The sequence below is a fragment of the Zophobas morio genome, unplaced genomic scaffold (assembly GCF_036711695.1).
Source record: "Zophobas morio isolate AGI-343-1 ecotype UQ-CSIRO unplaced genomic scaffold, CSIRO_AGI_Zmor_V1 ptg000004l, whole genome shotgun sequence".
Taxonomy (NCBI): Eukaryota; Metazoa; Arthropoda; class Insecta; order Coleoptera; family Tenebrionidae; genus Zophobas; species Zophobas morio.
Window position 1 is genome coordinate 19,427,244 of NW_026972109.1, and position 17,059 is coordinate 19,444,302.

The 17,059-nt window shown below is 33.0% G+C and overlaps 1 protein-coding gene across 9 annotated transcripts in view; it reads right to left on the reverse strand.

Moving 5' to 3' along the window:
* The window catches only part of Camta (Calmodulin-binding transcription activator), a 339,661-nt gene extending 327,888 nt beyond the window's left edge, over positions 1 to 11,773 (reverse strand). For all 9 annotated transcript variants that reach the window (XM_064076794.1, XM_064076801.1, XM_064076751.1 and 6 more), the window contains exon 1: positions 11,558 to 11,773. The gene's annotated coding sequence lies outside the window, so the exon portion shown is untranslated. The remainder of the gene's footprint in view (positions 1 to 11,557) is intronic.
* Positions 11,774 to 17,059: the final 5,286 nt, after the last annotated feature.

The window sequence follows — 17,059 nt, forward strand, 5'->3', positions numbered from 1 at the left end:
AAAATTGCATATTAGAAGGTTTTAATTAATAAAAACGTCCGTCGACTCAGTATTAATTAACTCGAGGGATTTTCCGGTTCTACTTTAATAAAGGCAGGTGGATAAATCAATACTTGACATTAAACGCATTTGGACAAATATTTGCTAATAAGAGACGACACACAGGACAAAGGGAAACGCAATCATTACATATTCAGAATTATCAGGACGCGACGAAGGACGACAAAGCGAAGCGAAAAATTTCAAACGTGTTGCATTTACAAACCTATCTTGTTACTATGGATTTAATCGAGGTGAAAATAGAAGAAACACGCGAGCTTTATTGACACAGTACTCTCAACCGAATCGACAAAGTTAATGTCGTTTCTTTTGAAAAAACAAAGCGATCCCAAAGGTCAACAAACTCGTACCGAATTCTATTAAAAAAAATTGCACTTCCGAAAGAAAGACACAAATTGGGAAATCAATAGAATAGTCAATACTGCAAAGTGTTTATTCACACCGAAGCCTAGACAACCCGTTGGGAAGCTGTAGACTGCAGTTTCGATCTTGTTGGATCTCATCAGTACCGCCCATCCCATCGAATTGTCTAGCATTCATTGTGTTTCGTTTATGTGCTTAAGCTTAGCAACCAGGTAACATCTTACTAATATTCAATACTAAACGCTCAATATTTCTAAAACGTCTACGTAATGCACACGCGAGGAAAAAACCAAGAAATAAGAAATTCGGATACAAAAAGTCCTATAGCATACAGTTCAAATACAAACTGCACAAAAACAAATCGTTCAAATGCAAAGCATGTAAAAACGACGTGAACTAAAACAACCCCGTATAAAATCCACCAGGAAATTACACAAGTAGTGTTGAAATAGAATTTAGAAAAATACAGGTCTGGTCTGTTCAAAAACAAACTCGCGTGCGGAACTGCACGGTTTGTCTTCATACAAGTTTGTTTTTTTGCAATCGATTTAAATAAATGCCAATTTATCGCATTACTAAATTTAGATCCTCTTTTAATTGGAACGCTTCCGATTTTAGCAAGGGTTTTCGCGCGAGGATCCTCGATCCGGATCTGCCTCTGGAAAATATAGCACAGAGAAAAGTTTATGACCGACAAAGCTAAATAAGAATAGGTAGGAGAGGAAGAGAAACTAACTCCTGAAAATTGTTCCGGCCCTCCGGTTGGTACGAAATAAATATTGATTAATGATTAAAAGCGTTAAGTCGCTTAAATTTAGAGGGTTAAACGAAACACGCTTTGAAACTGTTCAGAAAATCTGATAAGTTTGCAATTTACAAGGGCTCGAAAAAGAAGACCGAAGGGATGATAGCCTGGATTCTTTTGCACGGCCTTCGCAGCAATAATTGGAAAACAAAAATAGCTTTGAGTCTTCTTTTGGGGTTAATTGATGAAAGGCTCGCAATCTGCCCCCGATGATTCACCAATAGAGAATCTTTTGCATTTTGTAGTGAACGATATTTATTTAACGTGCTTCTGAATACAAGGGTGAGGGGCTAATTGCCTGAGTTTCCAGCTGTCGGCGCCTGTTTGTGATTTAATAATTAATTTTGCACCTTTCAACGAGCTCCAGGGCTTACCCCCCTATCTATTTATGGCAGAACCGAGCGAAGCTTATTAAACATAAAGCTCTACATTTTAATCGACGTCTACATCACTACAAAAGCGTTTTATAAAAAGGGTCAAAGACACGACCTTCCATTCCCAATTTCTCCATTTTCGACCGGTATTTTTATTCCTTAATATAATTAGCATTCGTTAAAACTTGATGAATCCAATTTGACTGCATTTAAACTAGTCTCAAATTAGTAGAAATTAAGGTAAAAACACCACGTCGGTGTGCTTATTCACTTCAAATCATTACACACAGTCATAATACTAAACATATTATACCGGATTGTTTTGTGATTTGAGTCATTATATTATCAAACACTGTGACCTTGAAATGGCAGCGACTATAGAATACACAAATACATCATCTAACCATGTGCGTGTAGATCCAGGCCATTTTGACTGCGAAGTGAGCCACTTTTTTCTACGCGGTAAAATCTGTCAATAGATTAAATTCAAATTTTTATGCTAAATTGGTTTGGAATGCGTGACGCGTTTGAGTATTTTCCAGAAAATTATGTGAATATAATTAATAAAATACAGATTGAGGGTTATAGTATCAAAAGTAGCAATCTTCACTATGCACGCATTTTACTGAAAGCAGGAACTATGACTTAAATCTAGCGCAAGTTTTTAGGTTTCCGATACAACGAGCGTTCTGTTTCAAACACGGAAATTTGAATTCGAAATGTTACAGGAACAATAAAACACAAAAATTATAAATGATCGTCTGGTATGACATGCAGGCCACCCTTACCTACTCTACTTACTTACTTTTTACAAAATGTATTAACAAAAAAAAAATAGTTTTTTATTGCAGTGGAATACAATAGGACACTATTAAAGTTAAATCTCAAAAGAAAAATGTCCAAATATATTGACTAAATTTAACAAATATGTATTATTAAAGCTATATTAATCGAGATTTATTTGTGACAATTCCAAAATTCAAAAAATAATGCTGTTGTTGATTACGAGAGTTCTAAAGTAGCATCTAAATCCCGAATGGTTCTAAAATAATTCCAAATAATTCCAGCAATTTCAGTGATTCCGCATAATTCTACTTCTTCGGACAATTTAAAAATAACTCTCCAAACTCCAATTAATGGGAAAGAAAGTCGCGAATAATTCTAGCAAAAAAGATAAAACAATTAAGAAGTTTAATAATATTTTTGATGAATCTCTAAAGAATGCCAGTAAAATATGTAAGTAAATTCTGATGTGATAATTTGAAAACTTTCATTAACAAATAAATAATTCAAAAGTAATTCCTTTAAAATGTACAAGAAAATCAATAAGCGCCCCATAATCCTATCAATTTAGGAACAAATGATGTACTTTATGTTTTATACAGATTGTTCCTTCTAGTCTTCTAATAACAAAAGTCTTTTTTGTTTTTATTTCCTTTTAATAGACAGATCTAGCTAACTGCGTGTATTACACATGCAATTTTTATTTATTCCTTCAGTAAAATAAATTATTGTTTGCAATTGTGTTGTTTAAATATAAAAAACATATTTCTACATATAATACAGTTTATAGACGTAACTTCAGGTATTTTTGTCCTTGATTCTCTGAGTAAGATCGGTCATCCTTTTAAACTTCCCATTTTATATGGTTTTGACAGCGAAAAATAAAAAACGATAGAAAAAGTATTTTTTCCTAAAAAACTAGTATTTTTACAATCTCATACAAAATGAGCATTTAAATGCTTTCAAGATCCCAACTGTCACATAAAAAAAGAAGAAAGAGTTTTTTCTTTTTAGAATAGAAAAATCCTGATGATTTATTTCAAATTTTTTCAACTGACACCTATCTATTATTTGCACATGCACAAATGACAATACAATAAAATAATCTGACAAAACTAATTTTGGCGTACATTTATTACATAGACCTCATTCACTCAGAGTTTTATTTATCGGTTAAATATCGGTTCCCTTTTATCTAAAATAATTCAAACAAACGCCATATTACGTAAACTCTATTACAAATAAATAGGTTCACACTTTTTCCTATCTGCTGATACTGTGATAATTGAATAGAACTTCAAAGTGGCACTCCATGAATGTATTAATCAAAAACAAACATCCCGAATGATTCAACTTCTTTCTCTAGTTTATATTCCATTCGAATCTTCTAACGCGTAAAATCCCTATACTCAAAAGTTACAAAAATAATACAGCAAATCTGCATTTTCCGGTAATCTGACTACGTTTTGTATCGAAATACTCAAACTCGTTGGAAAAACATACAAATATCAAGCTAAATCTCTTCTGTCGAGCCCGAAACATACAAAAACGGGGGAATTACCATTTGTTGATATCATGTGATCTGCTTATACCAACTCCAGTTCCGAAAACACCGACACAAAAAACTCCCCAGCCAACAAAAATATTACTACTTTTCGTGTCACCGGTGTTCGACATTTTGTGCTCTGTCGGCAGCAATTGAATCTTTTATTTTAGAACTATACGCAACAGATTATAAAACCAGTTGAGATATTACCGACAGTATAGACTAGGACTGCATAGCAATATCAAAACAAAAAATGCTCTCATTCAATCAATAGAGATAACTGATTATATGATAAAAGGTTTGTACTTAAAACGCATATGTTTACACAGCGTTTTGTACAAGAAATTCGAACATCGAACACCCAAAATGTTTAATGTTACACATGTTAATTACACCCAACAATATTATTCAAAATACAGTGTGCTACTTTTTTTCAAGAACATATTCAGATGCAGATAGCAGCGGCTAATTTAGACACTGAATTTTCATCGCCTCTAAAGTGCCGCAAATAACACAAACACCTACGATACTTTTCATTAGAAATGTAGTTCACACTTTTTTCAATTCACAACTTGTTAACTAACCATAACGTTATTTTGTTCCAAGTTTTTAGGGAACCTTTTGTAAGAGAATTAATAAAATACATCGATCCCTACATTATTTTTTAAGATATCCTAGAACAGTAGAAAATATAGACATATTAGTGAAACACAAGCCAAACCATATTTATAGCGTACTTTTAAATAAAGACATGTAGAATGTATACAAAGTAGTTCTCCATAAAATCGTATTATTGTTGCACGAAAATTCATAAAAAATTCGCTACATAATCTGTGAATTAAACTGTAAACTTTGATGGTTACATGTCAGCTTTTTATGACCACCTGTGTATATAAAAGTAAAACTACAGGTGAACTAGATTAAGCTACAAGTAAAAGGGCATATTTCAAGTAAGATTTACTTGAAAACACTTTGTGATGACGTCAGTTTTCTAGAGGGAACGCGTACCAAATTCCTACTTCATTTGAAGAAATGAAGTAAGAGATTGCAAGCAAATTTTAATTTATACTTGTCATTAAGATCATAAATTTCAATTAAAAATTACTTGCATTATCAAAATGATCAATTTAGTACTTTCTAAAATACAAAAAATTGGTCAGACAAATTGGTATTTTCGTATTCCCTGAGATGTAAAACAAAAAGAAAATATAAACCGGACTAGAAATACGGAAAGTAGAGGTCCTGAAAATAAATAATTTAGTTTACAGTGTGTATCACTTTACTTAATACAATTAAAAGTTCATTTTATAATCTACCATGTTTCGTAAACTCGATATTTTACGGAAATTTTAGACGTATGGTTAATCGTCTTGTACTTTATGTTTGGAGGTCTGTAGAAATTTGTAAAACAATACACCAGATACTGTCGTAGCGACTACAAATATGAACAATGTAACATAATATCCTTAAAGGCAGCTTCAGATAATCTTCAAATTAAAAAAAATTAACTTTATTTTTGTCTGGACTTTAAAGTAAATCTAATCGATAGCAATTTGGTTGTTTTTACTTCGATAATAAACCAGTCCGTCTTAGAGTAACGTACAAATAACCCATAAAGGAACAAATAACTGATACTAATATTTTCCAAGCAAAAAACATTATTGAACATAGAAATGTGAACACTTACAACTGGCTTTGGGTATACACTGGAACGTTTTACTAGCCTGCTGTTGCTCCAACTAACTTGCAATCTTTGATCGTGCACTAAAAATTGAAACAATTAAAAATCCTATAAAATCGATTTATCGCATATATTTATTATATGCACCTTAAGGATTAACACCTAAAGTAATAGGTGTACTAGCTAAAAATTAAATCAAAAGTTTTAAAGTGTTCATTCCCTCCAAAATACTGATGATATGAATGCGGTTTTTAACTTTCTGTATATATGTAGAAACGGAATAATTTCTAATTAAGAAAATAACATTTAGGTATACTTTATCTCTGATATATTTTAGAAAAAAATTTAAAGCAAAGTTTGTGAATTAATTATGCGGATGATACGTTGTTAGAGATTTCATATTAACCTAAAGGAGGGTACTCGTTGTTGAATTGTTAAAAAAACGTATAAAGAAAGGAAGCACAAACTTTTAGGCACCAACATTGAATGTCGATTAAGCTGTAACTTTCAAATTGAGTGTAAGTATATGTCAAAGCTAGATATCTTAATAAGGCTTGGAAAATGGTACATTTTGACGTCGGTCAGCCATGAATTGCTTATAATATAACGAAAATGACTTGAAACTAAAAATATCTAAGCATGTTAATAAAACGATAATAAGGTTGATTGGTTAATTTAAAACATGGAGATTTATTATTGCTCTAGATTTCTCAAAACAAATATAAACGGCATCTGCTTTGTACAATTTGATTAAAAAAATTCTGGGCAAATGAGAGTAACTGAACGTTTTATTCCCATTGCTTTTCATCCATCTATGAATTGGGAATCTGACTTACTCATCTTGCCCAATTTTTTCTTAATCAAATCGTACCGTATGAATTACTTGATTTGTAAACTAGTTTTCGTTGTCCATTATGTCGCCAAATTAGATCGTCTCTTGGAACACATAACGTGTGTTTTCGTAGGTTGCCTATAATCTTGCGTCTTCACACCGTAAATTGTGCTGTTTTTCCATTTTCGTAAATTCGTTTGGCTTAACTGTCTCTACAATTTTCGACAAAACGCAGTATTTTTTAAGGCGCTACATCTATCCAGGTGTATTTTGGCACAGAAGTAGAATTTTCATCTCAAGAAAAATATTCTCCGAACATCATAAGAAAGTTCATGCTTAAGTCTTACTTCCGTAACGGCCAGCAAGTCATTGGTCAACGGGTATATGAAACCTGACCCTGTTTTCAGGAATTTCGTAAAAAATTCTCTGCTGATGTTGTTTTCGAAATTAATCTTTCAGTTATGTGATAAAGTTATTTCATGAGACTGGTAGCATTAAGAGTAAATCAGGAAGTCACACATTAACAATACAAACTCCAGAGGCTGTTCAAATGTCCGACAAGTTATGGATCATAACTACCACATTCAACTTGTCAGAAAATTGTTAAAATGGACCTGATGTTTTCCTACAAAATTCATGTGTTTCAAGAACTTAAACCACCGGACTATAAAAAGAGAATAATTTATTGTTACTAGTTTAATTAAAAAATAAACAAATCCTCATTATTTTGAAGAAACGGCACGAAAAATTGGAGTTTGTTGTGCCATTTCTCAAAGACGGCTATTTTGGTCGATTTTCTTCGAGGAGGAATTTATTAATCAGCTTGTTGTCGAAGAATGTAGAATGGATATTTTCAGCATGACGGCGCAACAACTCATACAGCTCTAACAACTTTGAACTTTCTAAGGGAATTTTATGACGACCGTTTAATTAATTCTCACACAGACCATATTATACACATACCACCTCGATCACCTGATTTGACACCTTTACATTATTTCATGTTCCCGAATATGAAAAACACTATTTTTAAACAATCAGTGATTACAATTGAAGACCTAAAATTGAGGATCAAAAAGAATGTGAAAATGTTTCACCGAAAGTTCTTACTCGAGTATTTGAAAGTATGAAACGCCGAGTCAATTTATGTATCGAAGGAGCAGGACAACACTTCCTGCAATTGTTGTAAATTCAATCAAATATGTTACTTATCACAAATAAATCATTTTAAATCCAAAGAGGGTTTAGCTCTTGCTAACATAACATAACCTAGCGTTCTAAGTTTAGCCACACATAATCCATATTTCGGCTATGTTGTGAAATTGTGAATTCGCTAAAATAATACACATTTTAAGAACAAAGTGGATTAAATGCTAAAGATAAAAAACTGTATTAAGTTACGACGTACTTTTCGGTCGAATTTATTCTATCAACAAATTCTTGAGTACCTAGATCATAACTCAAAAAAATCGAGTGTGCCGAAACAGTTAATTATTACCATTATTCAAAAATCGATTTTTTTCTTAATTTTGCCTACTGAGATATGCTGTTAGAGTAACAGAAGTTACTGATGATACTTTCACTTTTTGACACATTCGGTTTCACCGGAGATGTCCCCTTTGTTAATGCAACATGATCTATGTTTTTTATTTTTAAATGTAGAATAAAAAACTAATTACGTTCAGGAATATTAAAATCAAAAGTTTAATATCTAGATTTATAGGTCGATTCTGTAACAATCAGTTAACATTATGTTATTTTAAATTTCTGTTATTAAAATTGCTATGTTATCAGGACGTTAACATAAAAGAAGAAATGTCGTATTCTGTAAACCGTTATGTTAGTACCTAAATAACAGATGTGTCATTTGTCCGAAAATGTTATTTTTCGAAGTAATGACACCATTTTCATCATCTGTCACTGTCAAACAAATACAGCACGAAAATGTGTTTTTTCATAAAATTTTTGCTTAGTAGATATTATCGCTTCTGCTGTCGTTGAGAACTAGATCCAGACAGGCATTAAAATTTCACTAATTACGTGACAAATTTAAGTCATGACCCTGCTAAACGATGGTTAACTCATGGCAACAGAAGAAGACATTCCTACGCAGTGTTGGTATGGAGCCATTGCCTAAGAAGTTCAATGTGGCTAAAATTTTTAAGTATCCCGGAATACCACTGGCACGTAGCTTTCCCAAATGAGGTTGCAACCTCTTCAGTACGAAACGGGTCATGTTTTTGCTAAAATGAAAGGACTTTCTAAATTCCGTCTCTGTTAAATTTTCAAAGGAATTTTGATTGTCGCAAAGCTCCGTCAGCCGAATTCTCACTCTGTTCATATAATACATGTATTGTTATATTTTTAGTAATACTATGATATGAAAGACCTACCGTTGAATTTCGTCTTCTAATAATAAGTAACCGAAGACGGGTAGAAAATCATCCACTTCTGTCATTTTACTTCTTTTGCCACCTCAGTCAAATTTGTGATATTATTAATTAATAAACCTCAAAATAACCGCATTATGTTAATAACATTGACTCAAATGTCTCTGTTATTTTACAGAGTATTTTAATAACATAATGTTATTAACATAACAGAAAGAAGCTTAGCGAATTGCAATTTATGTTAAATGTGTTATTACATAGCAACAACAGAATGTTAGCTGTGTTTACATAGTGATAACAGAATGTTATTAACATAACAAGTTACAGAATCGATCTATTAGACACGTTAGGATACAGAATCGTGTTGCTATAGCAACAAATGAAAATAAATCAACTTGTTTCACAATTCGTTAGTATCTGATGTTAACATTACTTATCGTATTTATTAAGACTGAAACAAGTGAAAACGAATTGACCAGCAGTTACTTACTTAGAACTTCATATTCAGCGATATTGAAGCAAGTCGTGTTACTGATTTGCCACCCTAAATCAGCTAGTGGTGAAGAAAATAAAGTCAGTGTATTATTAGCCAATGCGGAAAATCCTCAAGTTTCCTCACGTCAACTATCATTAGATTATGATGAACATTTTTAAATCGGAAAAGTTGAAACCTTACAAAATTCAATTTGTCCACGAGCTGCTTGAAGTGATCCAGACCGCAGAGTGCAGTTTTGTGAAGCTGTCAAGGGGACGATTATGACCAAACGTAACTTTTTAGACAGAATTGTATTTGCAGATGAAAATGTTGTCTTAATAGTACGGTAAAATAGGCACATTGCTCAGGACCAATTTTCAAAAAAAGTTTATTTGAATTTATTAAGCAAGGCAATTGATAATGTCTGCTCCTTATAAGATGAAGCTCCCTGTATTTTGGGTTAGGTTGACACAATTATTTGGGTGAATTATTTCCAGCGAAGTAAACTTGCTGAAGAAAAGGTATTATTAAATGACCTGCCCTTTCAATCGACTAGTCGACGCTCAACTTTTTTTGTGGGAACATTTTTGAATTGTAAGAATATTTTGCACATTTTTTATAACTCAAATTGAAATTATGATTACGTTCTAAAATCTTGATCTTGAATTAATAGTCATGATTTAGTTCATTATTTTATTTTTATATGAATGTTGATTAATACAATTTTTTACTCTTAAATAACTTCGGTAGAACCGAAATTATAAAAATATATACACACAATCTCCAAAACTACGACCGGTTTCACTATTGTGAAGTTTTGGGTTCGTGTAGGTGGTAAACGCTAACCAAAATTTGATTGTTCATTCCCGCTTAAAATTAGATGATGTCATCTCAGAACTTTGCTAAGTAAATCTCCTGAAATTTCCATTCTCCTTGATCTGCGGTTTAATAATGTATCCGCGATACGTCATGATAATGTTGTATTATACATACTTGAACTAAATTATTTATCATAAACAAATCTTTATCGAAGAATACGCTGTGAGGTGCACGCAGAATTAGTCAGATTTGAGTTTCGAGAGTTCTTTCCAAATAATGTTAAGACCATTTTTTTTTTAAGATGGCCAGTAGGTACATGTAACCTTAAAAATTGAATTACAAAAACGCAAGTTGTTATCATTTTAGCAATCCCGCCATAACCTTAAGGCACGTGTGAAATTTGAAACTAATCGATTCGTGGTTCGGATATAATCAGTCTAAAATTGTACCAATAGACAGACCGCAGAAAGCAAGACGGGCGAACAGGGAAGACTGTCCTTAAGTCGTCCATGAACTCACCCATTACGTTATTATCGTTGTTATTTATCATTGTTATACAAATTAAAACAAATATAAACCTCAATACTAGTGTTTTGTATCAATATATATCCGTTTAAAAACAGACACAAGCAGTATCGTACTGAGTGAATGTGCCAGATGCGATACGTAGAAAAAGGCGGGAATTAGCATTTGTTTAAGTGTGATCTACTTACAACTACTTTAGTTTCGACACAACAGTCACAAAAAAAGAAGCAAAAAATTCTCAAGTCGACAAAAAATGTTGTCACTTCACTTGTCGCTTGTGCTGCAGAATTTATCCCTGTTTTTTTGGCACTCCTGAATCCGCCAACTCTGATCCATAAACAGTCAATCGTTTTTTGCGTGAAGGAAAATATCGAACGCACTTGTAAAGCCCAGAAATGCAAATCCTCGTGACTGCTTATTAAAATCGGCTCCAAAAATAACCGCGCGATAATAATCATCAATTATTCAATAATCTAGCCGGAGGAAGAGATTAAGAGGCAATCCCAAAACAATGACCGAGATAAATTCCTCCTCGAACCGAGATAAATCGCTACACTCCCCAATAAAATCGTACGTAACGTTGATAAGGCGCAACATTACCGAAAAGCGCCTTCCCAGTGAAAAACATAAAAGTGGGAGTGGTTTTTTTTTAATCTTCTCCTCGAAGGAGAGCGCCCTCGCCTCGGCTCCTCTTATCCCGAAATTCCCGTGTAACCCTTCCGGGATCGATGTCAATTTGAAAAATCGTTAAACCCGCCATAAAAAATCGCCCCGTCCCCGGGACAATTAAGGTTATCGCGCGGACTTGCCGCCGCTTCCGCCGGAAGCGGCGTCGGGGCGGACGGCCCCGGGGGCGGCCGCCCCCGGCGCATACCAAAGAAAAAAATCGTGCGAAAATACTCACTTATCGGGCACAGGTGTAAATCTATTTCAGGGGGTCAGTAGTTGTTTTCGGTTTCGTGAGTGAAGTGGGCGATGTTTTGACAGAACTCTTGCCGAAAACGGTGGGCACTACACTTACACACCTGTTTTTGACAATTCGATGTGCATGTTATCATTAAATCTCGGAATTTCGCGATATTTTTAAACACAAACACTGTGTGCTGTCAAACGAGCTCCATGACAGTTCGGACTGAGCACGTGCGCGCGCACCGGCAAATGCGCACTGGATCGGGGATTTTTAATTTTAAAAATGACGGGGTCGGGCGACGAAGACGCGGAATTGTTGGCGCGGGAAGAGTCGGGAGTTTGCTGGAATTTCGCTGGGATAAGGCATTCACTGAAAGGACATTGCAATCAAATTGCTTGGATTTGTCGAATTTCGACTCTGTCTACTGCGTGGGTTTACAAATTTCGTCATATCTAGTAACCGGTGAACAGGGATACAGAACCGGCTTCAGGGATCAAACGGGAAAGGATACAATTAAGTCCGCATATTTCGCATTTTACCTTTCCATCAATAACCGAAGAAACTATTGCAACGATGTCATTTTCATTAATGTATAATTTCATGCTTTCTTGGTGTTGTAATGGCTCGTGCGAAAATGTAGGTTTTCCGCTTCCTGCTGTCAGTTTCACAAACCCTGGTAAATTTATTAGGCTGAAAATATTTCCCCAAAATAAGAAATTAACCAACTCTATCTCTCTTTAATGACAATTAACTTAACTTTCAACTTTAATTCATAGTTTTTAAATGGTATATTCACAAAAATAATCATCAGTGAATAAGTTAACACATTTAAAACATATACAACAAAGAATTCTTATTGTTACCTGGTGTCCTAATTTACCCACTTTACTAACCCACTTATTTAAAACTTCTCAAAAATTTAAAACTTCGTGTGAAAATTTATATATAAGTAGTTAGAATTACAATCAGTCTAGTGTTGGCACTCGGTCGGTAGTAGTTCTCCAGCAAATGAAATCGACTTTCCTCAAATAGAACGGGCATGTAAATACCGTGCGATTGAAAATAAAACGAATTAGATTTGCCTGTGAAAGCAGTTTCATAGTTCGCACCACGGCAGACCTGACACTTATATAAGTTATGTATCATTATGTCCTACACTCTATGAAAAACATTTGTTTGGGAAACTGGAAACAATGTAAAGACACACAGTCACTAATTTAGGTCAAACTGAGAGCAAAAGTACCACCCAAAAAACAATTAACAATACAGTACTTGTTAAAGTACTCATTTTTGCATGTTTCCTAAATATTTTTTGTTTTACGAGTATATCTTAAGAAAAAAACGACCTTTATTCACAAAGCCGTATTTTTGCTCAGTAGCTAACTAGAACTACTTTAAATTTAATAAAAGACAATTTGTTCAATTCCTGAGGATTCCTTAGGATTCCTTAGATCTTTAACATCGTCACAAAATGGAAATCCAACGAATGAATTATACCATTTTGTAAACCATGCAGTAAAATTTCAAATTATCAGTGCTTTTGTCTGATTAATCCTGATAATAATCACCGAAACTATCGCACCGATTACTTTGAAATTTTACGTGAGGTTTAACAATCCACTGCTATTTTTAACTGCATGCTTGCATATCGTTTTCAAATAAAACCAACTTTGGACAACAAAATGAAGTATTTTTTGATATTATTTGAAGAACCGATAACATAATCCTAGAAAATTATGAAAAACATCCTTATTAAAATATGCGATATTCAGAAAGCTAATTTTAAACAGTGTTTCAAACTTTTACTTTCTATACTAAATCGGAGGTTTCCAGTTTGCGTGTATTTCCATATAAGTTTTTCAGAATTTGAAAGATCTGTAATTGTAGTACCAAAGTTTAGCGGCTTTTTGACGTTTCAAGTTATTGTTAACTTTACAAACTGTTGTTTATTTCTGAAATGCAACACACAACATAGTTTTTTTTTTATTGAACGATATATTTATATATGTTTTCCATATTCTGATTTGTTTATTTATTCTTGAATTTTAAAAGCAAATGTTATTTTATATGCCAAGTCATTCCAATTCGACAATGCAAAGGTTTAAATAAAAATTGCAATTTGGTTATTCTTAAAGTTCGTGTAGCAAAATTTTTTGCTATGCCAATAAACTGATCTTTACTATACAGAGTGTTTACAAAAAAATTGCTCAAAATATAATATTCAAATAGTACTTCCTATTTTACATTTAGCACACCGTGGATTTTATTACGGTACCTTGCTCTATATTTTGGTATGTGTATTTCTAGTATTTCTTGGTAGTATGTATTTTCTGTACCTACGATTTTTCAAGATTTTCAAAAAAGATGTACCAAAATATATATCATATGTGAAGATTTGAAAGTTATACTATTTGAATTACACTAATTTTAGTGTATACTCTTTAAAGAGCTTTATAACTTTACTTTTTAACTCTTTACTTCCCGAAAATAAGCAGCTAATGTTCTTCATGGTTCGTAGGGTATGAAAAAATAAGTCTCCAGTTTCCATTTGTCTATTCTATCGTCAGTCTGACCGTGTATTACACAGACAATTTTCGAAACCACTGGACCGACTGTGTCAAATTTTACATGTATTTTAAGACTATCGTATAGATGGTAAAAGGCTAACCTAAATTGGTCTAATGAATCTCCCCACCAACAATGTGATGACATCACAATTTTTGTATAATAAATTATATATAAATTTCACAGAATAAAATACTTTTATTTTGAACCAGTTGTTAAATGTAAACCATTTCATTTGATTTTTAATAGATAAACAACTCTTTTCTTTAATTTGCTATCTTCGCATTAGCAACAACTACAGTGTTGTATGGAGTGTTGTTGCTTTCATCAAAATACATTTCTCTGCTCTTCGAAATATTTAGAAATCGTTCTTGTTTATTACGACTAAGTTGAGCTATTGCCAACGTGATCGTTTTTGCCAGGGTGTTTAAAAAAATTCGCCGTAAGTTGAATTTAAGTTAAGTTTAAGTTAATGACGTAAAATTTAAAATCTGGTACAAAATAAAATGCTACATTATGCACAACGATAAAAAGGGCGTATACCTATACTCGTGAAAACACTTTGTCACTCTAGATGGATAATCTTCTCTTTATGTATGTATAATAAATTGCTACATATTATATTTCTGCTTCACAGATCCACGTTTAATTTTTACCGTAGATTTTTTTAATTTTATGTGAACGAACGCCGTACTTTATAAACATCGTATGCCGAATTTTGTAAATTCTGACACCGCATTTTATAATTTTTTAACGTTGTACTTTAAAAACGATGATTGCCGTACTCTGTACATTTTGTACAACGAACGCCGTTTTTTATAATATATATTTTATACAGAGTGATGAAAAAATGATAGTAAGTTGTTAATGATCTGTATGTCTAATAGACAGTTAAATAATTTCTCATGAATAATTTAATAATAATTAACCAGAATACGATCTTCGTCATTTTTTGCTGTTGACACATGTCATTTTTGGCAATTTTATCGGAATTTTAGACTGTCAATTAAATTCACGTTTAAACATATCAGAATTTCGATGTTAATTCTTCAACTTTAGTTTAATATTTTCAAAAATTTGGTACAGGGATTTTTTTTAAGCATTTATTTCGAGTCCTTCAAAGCCTTATTAACAACGTACCATCGAGCTTATACGTCATTTTTTCATTACATTGTATTGAGCCGACGCCCTACTTTTTATGTTTCAAACACTCTTTTGTAAATAATGTCAGTGTACGCTGTACTTTCTAAACTCGTACTTTATAAAAGTTGCACGCCGTGCTTTATAAACTACGAGGGCTGTAAATTTTTATTTTAAATTCTGAACTTTGAATTTCTTAGTACATATACAGAGCTACTCAAAAAATCATGTATCAAGGATTTGTTTTTTTAACAAATCAAGACCGGTTCATTCGCTTTTCCTAAAAATTTTGCAAAACTGTATTATTATTATTAGTATTACTAAGCACCTATTCAAATTGATAGGTGTCCTTGCTAAAGGATGTTGACAACTCAAAATTGTATTATAAAATGCACGCATAGCCTGTTTTTTATCTATACTTTAACACTGACATCTTTATTTTAATTTCCAGTGATTATCATGAAAAAAATAAAATTCCCAAATTCAAATTTCATCATTTTTCCAAAAAGCTGGACTCGACTTAAGGCGCGAGGGAAGTTCTGTCTAATACATTAAACCAGTTTTTTTGTCTGAAATAATTATTGAACCAATGAAAAGTAGGTGAGTAATGCCTCAGCCAAAAATGAAAACCTCACATGACACTTCGTCCAACAGTTATTATTAATAGACGTTTAAACAACATTAAAATATTCAGAATCAATCGGTAATTTTATTACACAAAGGAAAAATTAAAAACAGAAGGAGATGGTTCTAAAAATGTATAGGTGTTTGTTAATATTGCAGTTAATGTTAAATTTTTCTCAATAGATTAACAGGGACATAAGTTTAACCTGTTTTCAAAGAATTTTAAACAAATTTATCAGCTAAATTAATGTCAAAAAACCAAAGGTGTATTAGAACCCATTAGCCTACGAACCCACGACTGGTCCTATTCTGAAACCTGCAAATCTCTATCGAAATAATAGAAAATAAACCCACATTAAACTACTAAAAACTCATGAACTTCGCTCACGTAAAAGAACTTGTTGAGTTCGAAACATTTTTACCTACCATTTTCCTGAAACTGAGCATTCAAGCAATATTCCTACAGTTACATAACTGTTTCCGCCATTGCTGAAACAGCATTTTCAGTTCTACGAGGTAGATAACCTGATGTAAATTTCGCATTACTGTATTGAGAAAACAAAGGCTCCTTTAAGAAAATTCAAAACAGGGAAAATTGTCATGTTTAACAAATTAGAGTCCACGTTGTTTCTAGTTCCATTCTCTCATGTTCATGGACATAATTTTAATTTTTGCAAACTGAGGTAAAATGTTAAAGCAATGTTGTTGGTTCATTGGTTTCAAAATTTAACAAGAACCTGTAACTTTTGAATCGTCGCTGATTAAATAAAACGTGTCCCTAAATACACACATTACCTGCAAGCTTTGAACGAAATCCCAGTTTTCGCGGCAACATTATTTCCCGAAAATTCGTGCAATAGCCAGCACGAATTATCGGATTCACAGCGTGACGCCGATTTGGTCGATACTAATTATCAAATTTATGCAAAACGTTCATCCACGATTTTGTTTCTGCTTTTTGTGTTGGCAGTTTTGCACGTCACAGCTCGATTGACGTACGTTTTGACATTGACAGACGGTAGCTTGAGTGCGTTAAACGAGTATCATTTATTTCTATCTATCGATATGAACTTTGTTCCGGTTTAGAGCTCGGAGTCTTGAGTAAACCCGGAACACTGACTTTGGGCAGCATTGATCCGGTTGTAGCCCCTAGTACACTATTTTTAA